This window comes from Myxine glutinosa, chromosome 6 (assembly GCF_964187855.1).
Source record: "Myxine glutinosa chromosome 6, kmMyxGlut1.1, whole genome shotgun sequence".
NCBI lineage: Eukaryota > Metazoa > Chordata > Myxini > Myxiniformes > Myxinidae > Myxine > Myxine glutinosa.
Window position 1 is genome coordinate 117,541,158 of NC_136266.1, and position 7,431 is coordinate 117,548,588.

Below are 7,431 nucleotides of genomic sequence, written 5' to 3' on the forward strand. Positions count from 1 at the left end.
TTCCGAGTGTGGGTTGGTGTGGGCAGCCGTGGAAATCAAAACCACACCAGCCAGCGGAGAATGAAAGAAGTCCTTCAAAACTCAACAAAACAGCCACTCCATACTGGGATTAGCCATTACAAAAGTCTGATGTATTTCCTGTCAATCCAGTGTGATCCAGTCGTGTTATGTCACAGAAACAAATTTGACTATTACACCATTATCTATAATTGTATATCTATACTATAAGATAGCCGTTTGTGTGTGTGTGTGTGTGTGTGTGTGTGTGTGTGTGTGTGTGTGTGTGTGTGTGTGTGTCACCACCGTTCTCAGAAATGGTCAAACGGATCCTCGTCAAACTTTCAGAGGTTTATCAGCGAGTGGTGTGGAGTGTTTTAGGCCAAAACATTTTTGAAAAAAAAAGAAGTTGGATCTCTTGCTTAGATTGCTGCATCGTACCTAAGCCTTTGTTGTGATGCAAAAGGTAATATGAAATGATCATGGCACCATTCTTTAGTTGGTTTAGGGAAGTGCATCAGACCTCCCCAAATACATTTCAAAAAAGCAAAATTAGATTTCTTCAAAATGCCAACAGGATTAGAAAAGCACAGGGCAACGCCAGGTACCCCTGCTAGTTACCAAGAAAGCACGGTTGGTTGGTGCCACTATTTATACCCATAGTTCCGCACGGGTCACCTCTATCAACTTCCTCATCGGGCTTTCCTGGCAATGGCAATATAATTATGGTATTGAGTGATTCACATTTCACATTGTTCACAATTCACAATTTCCACGCCTCCTCCTTGCAATTGTAAAAAAAAGAAAAAGAAAATCACCCAAATCACGAGAAAGGATCATTAAGCTGTTGCAGCAGTCTAACTAATAAAATATTTTTACACCAGTCTTGGTTTGCAACTCAAATGAGGGTACGCATGGTTATTAACATGTGCCAATATTCTTGATGTCCACATCAACTAAATAGATTTTAGAACTTTGCAACAAATATGCTTTTTGTTCCATTAATATTCAGGGGCATGGGTCGATTGGGTCGGGTGTAGGGAAAAGGACATCTTAAAGCATTTTGGCTTTTATTAGCTAATGCCTCAATCAAGACGGTTAAATGCATTATTTTGGCATTAGCCCCTTGTAATTGTTTCATTAACGGTTTGTGATACAAGGAAAACATCATAATGGGCACATGAGCTAGGACATTTCATAACACAATGAGGGATGTAGATCCACAGTGGGTCGACAGATGATGTCCATAGAGCTTTTATCTTAACATTAATTTTTCTGCAGTCATCTACAGTAAAGCGACTTTAGTTATTCAGTAAAACATCAAGAAGATCAAATTGCCTAATTTCCCTGGTTGAGGACAGTTTCTCTCTCAACCTCAAGTTGTCAAAAAATGCCATGTTGTCATGTACTCTGATAAAAACTCCATCAACCGACATATCAACTTACATCCCATGTACATAGCACTGCACAATCAATTACAACGTCAAAAACGGCAGAGTCATTTGAATGCAGGGAAGCCCTGTGATTGGCAAGGACTTGGACCAATCCATGACCTGAACCGTCCCCAATGGAACTTAACACGGTTAAACATCACACTCAACGGCTATGAGGAAGAGAACTAGTTTGTTCTTGAAACGTCAGGCTAAAAATAAAGAATTTTTAATTCTTTTTACTGCTCAGTGTGCTATCATTTACAATATGAATATTGAGCTACAAATCGTTTGACATGTACATATACATATATATACAAATATATTATATATATATATATATATTGTTATGAATTTGGGTAGGGCAATATCTAGAGCCAGATAGATCTGTATAGGTAGGTATCCGACTGTCGTGATAGGGAATCTACCTGTAATAAGTTATATGTTAGTCTGGTTTGTCGGGATAAGCTGTATTGGTATCCACGGTACGAGGGAGCAGGGCGTGCTAAATAGTGCAGGGATTATTGCTAAGATTCCTTTGTTCGTCGTCCCCTCTGTCGTCAAACCTGTGTCCCTTATGGCAACGCACTCATTTAAACACTCAGATAGGTCCTTAGTGCGCAACAGTAATTAAATTCCCTTCCCTTACAAAGACTGTGGAAGACAAACAGGCAACGGCCACGTACAACACCGGCGTGGGCGTCAGACACCGGGCAGGCTGGGAATCATGCCCAGGAGGACTGTGATTGGTTGGCGCGGAAGGCGCGAACCTTGAGCGAATCAGCGTGGAAGGCGCGAGGAGGTTCGGCAGACGCCGGGAAGCTACGAGGCTCTGGTTGGTGGCGCGCCACAACTGACGTCACATGCCAAGTGACAAAAGGGCTCGCTGATGTGCTTCGCTCTCTTCTTCGTGCTGGGCACTTCGCTCTTGGTATTGAGTCGTGCTGGTCCTTCGTTGTTCGTCCTTGGCTCTCGGCTCTTCGTCTTGAGAGGTCCTGGTGGTCGTTGGTTCGCCATCTTCGTGGTGCTTGGAGCGATGCTCGGTGCTTTTGGTGCTTTGAGCGAACGGACCTCGTGGGCGGTCGACGAGGCGCCTGGAGTGGGCAGGTCGCTCGGGTCTGGCGGAGCGCTTGGGCGAAGCTGACGGAGGGTTTCTTCGCGCCGGAGCTTGGAGCCACGTTGGATGGTGGACAAGACTGCAGACAGATAAGCTCGTACCCACAAACCATTACACAACGGACAGTTATTTTTGTAATTCATTTTCTTTTGTCTCGTTTCTGAGGTGAGGTGTGCGGGATCCCGATTTAGGACATTTTATTACCGGCGTGTATTTTCCTGTCCCGCTATCTCTTGTAAAATAAATCCTTGTATTATTTTCTGTATATACCTGAACGCAGTTTTCCATGTGATTTATTTAACTTGGACGCCCCAAGAACAGGTAAGACTGCAGGGGTCTGGTGCCGCCCCTCCTTCCCGCGCAATTTTGTATAGCTTTATATCTTCGAGTCCGCCATTGAGTTTTCGCCTCGAGAGCTAAGGCCTTCGCGATCGGCTTCCGTGACCGCCTGATTTTCATCAATATATATAATTTCAAAACACACCTGGTCACAAGTGTACCTCACTGACCAGGTCCTCAGTCGAGGTCCTCAGCATCATCCCGTTTCAGCCCTTCAACCTCGATACAGTCAGCGAAGGTGGGTCAGCAGGGGCACATACGCCTCCACATGCAGCAGCTACACCCGGCTGCGTACACTCTCCGACCCCCAGCCAGAGAGAACACAGACTCCAACAACAAAACTGCCTCCACTCCCAGAATCAACAGCCCCTCGTCCACTCACTCACACACCAAAAAAAAAAACACAACCGACCACCACCCTTACAACATGCACCACTCAAACAAAAACACATTCATGCAAAACCACATCCACTCCTGCAACACACACCCCGAGTCCTGCAACACACACTCACACACACACACACACACACACACACACACACACACACACACACACACACACACACACACACACACACACACACACACACACACACACACACACACACACACACACACACACACACCATTCACACATCTCCATTTCTCCTCCGTGCTCAGTCACGACCCCTTTAGACTGAAATGAACCACCACCCACAACCTCAACCTACTCCGTTCGACATGCCTCCATAAACTTCCTCCATATCCAAAGTGAGCCTTTCAAGGCAACCTGGGAAACTTTGTCACACATCCTCCATCTTTCTGTCCCACACACTCCAAGCCGATAAAGAAATATATATACACACACACCCATCAAGAGAGCACATAATAATCCCAAAGATCATGTGTTAATATGAGGAGTGATAGAAACATTTTATCAGAATTAATGCAAGATGATAGAAACCATAGGTGAAGGTGCATATATGAGATCTGAAAGATCTTTTATTAACTCGCTTGAGTGTAAAGATATGATGAGAGGGATTTCATTATCGCAAGCCTCACTTATCCGAACAATCAGGATGAACCTGATCAAATATGTCATACAAAATGTTGTAACATATTATGGCAGATCCTATATGGTATGTCAGCAAACACAGAATCACGAATATGAATGCAAGATCCCAGATTATATTGATAGGAATATTAAGAAACAAAACATCATGAAATGCACCACATTGTATGAACGACCATGTGGAGACAGCGCATGCAAACACCTGTCCAGGACCAGGTCGAAACCACGACACACACACGCTGATCCGGGAGGTCCTCACCAGCAAAGTCGAGGGAACCAGAGCAGCGCGGGGTGAGCCATCCGCACCAGTGGATCTGAGGTGGAACGCACGTTCCACCAGACCAGGTCCCGCTCATTGCCGTGACGTCAGCAGCGTGCACGCAACGTGAATGGGAACGACACCACAACGAAATAACAACAACAATCGGCGGCGGATACACAGAGAGCTCCACGTAAAACGAAGAACGGCTAAAACGATGCGCTGCCGTTCCGTTCACCAGTGTGGTGTGTGTTCGGAGCCGCTGTCGTGCAAGATTACGTCCCCCCCCCCCCCCCCCCCCACGCAGGCCAAATCCCCTCCCCTTCCCCACGCCCATAAACCACATTCCCGCATGGGGATCTCCAAGTCGGACCACGTTTTGACCTCTACGTCACTCAAACCATTAATCTCACTATGTACATCACAATAGAATAGGCAATCCAATACAATCCACACAAATTTCCCAATTATCCTGACACAAAAATAACACTTTAAAGTTAAAATGCAACTAGAGCAGGAAATGCGTGTAAGCTAGAAGGAGCAGCATTAGCACCTGAGGTTAGTGGCCCGAGAGCTGGGCGTGGTGACCTGGGGGTGGCGGCCCGGAGGTAGTGGTCTGTGGGTCGTGGCTTCGGGGTAGTGACCTGTGGCTGGTGGCCTGAGGGTCTTGGCCAGGGGGTGGTGACCTGGGTGGTGACATGGGTGTGGTGACCTGGGGCTGGTGACTTGAGGGTGGTGACCTGGAGCTTGTGGCCTGTGGGTGGTGGCCTGAGAGTGGTGACCTGGGTGGGGGTGGTGGCCTGAGGGTGGTGACCTGGGGGTTGTAATCACCTGGGCGGAAAATCGCAGCGCAACGCATCCTTTTACATGAACAGTGGCGTAGCTCCATAAAACGTGAGCGATCAAACCATCTGACACATGTATGATCTCGGTTTTCCATCCCTGTAAGTGGACCATCTCCAAGATCAGGGGTCCAGGAGATATGATGGTCTGTCGCTGCTACAATCATGATGCGTCAATTGGCTTTTGTCAAAACTTCCAGATTTGGTCTTTTATAAAGAGGCATGACCATTCGTTAGAAGAGCAAGATAATCCCAGGTGGATGCGGCGTATGCTCTGAGTCTTGGAAATCGATGATTCTAACCCCGGCCGGGTCATGCAAAACACTTTTATAATGGTTCGTGCTGCTTCCTTGCTTGATGGCGTTGATGCGGACAAAAATCATAGGTTGGCAACCATTGCACAGGCTTAAAGGGCATAATGTCCTCCTGCGTTGACGCTCCTTGTAAAGAAACTCATGTAGGAGCTTTTGTCACTCACTGTTAATCTTGTGAATTATAAGTTTCCTTGCAGACTGAATCTACGAGTGCGTCCAGCTTTACCGCGACACACCTTGCTGGGATGAATACCCAGGATGTGTTCAGTAACCAATCAGCGAGCTGGCACTTGCCAAGCCAGCCGTTCCTTATCAACGGTTTCCAATGGAGTGCTTGCTCAAATGCTTCAGCTACTTGGCGAGCAATCTACAATGAACTTGATAACTGAACATACCTTTACCTGCTTTATGCACGTGCCTGGTGCCTATACCTACCGAAAATGCAATCCGGTGGTCAAGTCTCATGAGAGTCAAATTTGAGTCGCATATAGTATAAGGGTTCCTAATTATCATCCATCACGTCTTAGAGCATTTGGGGGTTAACCTGCTAGTCCCTGTGGTGTTTCCCTCTCCGGTCTCTCCCAACCTCATGACCACACATCTCCATCTCAATATACTCGCTCCCTCTTTCTTTCCCCGTTCTCTCTTTCTTTCCCCGTTCTCTCTTTCTTTCCCCGTTCTCTCTTTCTTTCCCCGTTCTCTCTTTCTTTCCCCGCTCCCCCCCCCCCCCCACATCCTCCTCCCACGATGTTTTATTTTTTTTTCTGCCCCTGGGAATCAAAACACTCGTTTACCTGTGTGTAGCTGATATAAAACAATGGCATTCATTATTAGTCCTGCATATAGAAATAAATTAAACAACACGATTCACATCGAAAAAACTGTCACTCTAGTCACTGCAGATGCTCACCTTGTAGCAAATGTCCAATAGGTTGTGACGTCAGAGATTGTGTTTTGGTCATTGAGACAAATGAGAGTGGTGAGGTGTGAGGTGTGAGGTGAGAGGTGAGAGGTGGCGAGGAGAGAGAGAGAGAGAGAGAGCCAGAGACAGAGACAGAGACTTTTGTGTGCTTTTATTATAAAAGTATCAAAACACACACGTAAAACACCACAAATTTTTACAAGAAAAGGAAGTTGTACAAGCAAAAAAGATGTATATACATATATATGTGGACATTGAGCTTAAGTGAAATTAAAAAAAACAAACTCAACACCTCATCTGTAAATAAAATCGTCGTTCACACTGCCGAAACTCAAATGGTAAAACTGCTCTGATTTTATCCGGGCCGACACTATTCCTTGAAAGCAAAAGAGCACATTTTCATCTCTGCCACTCAATTTGATCTTTCTAGTTTTATAAATTGCTAGTTTAGCAATCCCGCACAGAAAATTCAAGAAAGGGACCGCTGTCTTGCTCTTGGTGCTCCTTTCAATGCCATTCACAAAAATTGGAACAGAAAAAACAAACTTAAATTTATAAAATAACTGTTGGAGGAAACAAAAAAGGGGTACCAATCTCCTACATTCCACGAAAGCATGGGTCACATTTTCAGCCTCTTCACAAAAAGGACAAACATTCTGTACAGGGAGATCAAACCTAAGCAGAGCTGAGGCAGGCAGACTGGGGCCCACCCACAAGGCAACACTTTTGTTCCAATTTACTTTTGCCGTGGAAGCGAGCTCAAACTGGGACAGACATCGATCATCACGGACAGCCATCACCTTACTGTTGACATCAACCAACCCCTTTCCACCTTCAGCGACGCGCAGGCTTAGCACGCCTGACCGGAGCCAGTGTCCCCCCCCCCCCCCCCCAAAGTCAATAAAAACACTTGAGAGTTTTTTAAGAATAAAAGCTGGGGCTTGTAGTGCCTTGAGCTTATGCCAAAGCATTGATGCCGCAAGATTGTTTATTATCAGGGTGCGACCCCGATAAGAGAGCTGATTCAGTAAACCTTTCCATTTTAGAAGCCGCTGCTCAGTTTTAGTTATGAGTGTTTCCCAGTTCTTCGAGACGAAGTCCGGAGTGCCAAGAGAGACACCGAGATAATACGTTTTGTTTGACATTCCTCTCCCCAAAAC

The 7,431-nt window shown here is 45.9% G+C and overlaps 1 protein-coding gene across 2 annotated transcripts in view; it reads right to left on the bottom strand.

The window, feature by feature from the left end:
• LOC137430230 (diacylglycerol kinase beta-like) overlaps positions 1 to 4,444 on the bottom strand; it is a 414,122-nt gene extending 409,678 nt beyond the window's left edge. For both annotated transcript variants that reach the window (XM_068120933.2, XM_068120932.2), the window contains exon 1: positions 4,194 to 4,444. The gene's annotated coding sequence lies outside the window, so the exon portion shown is untranslated. The remainder of the gene's footprint in view (positions 1 to 4,193) is intronic.
• Positions 4,445 to 7,431: the final 2,987 nt, after the last annotated feature.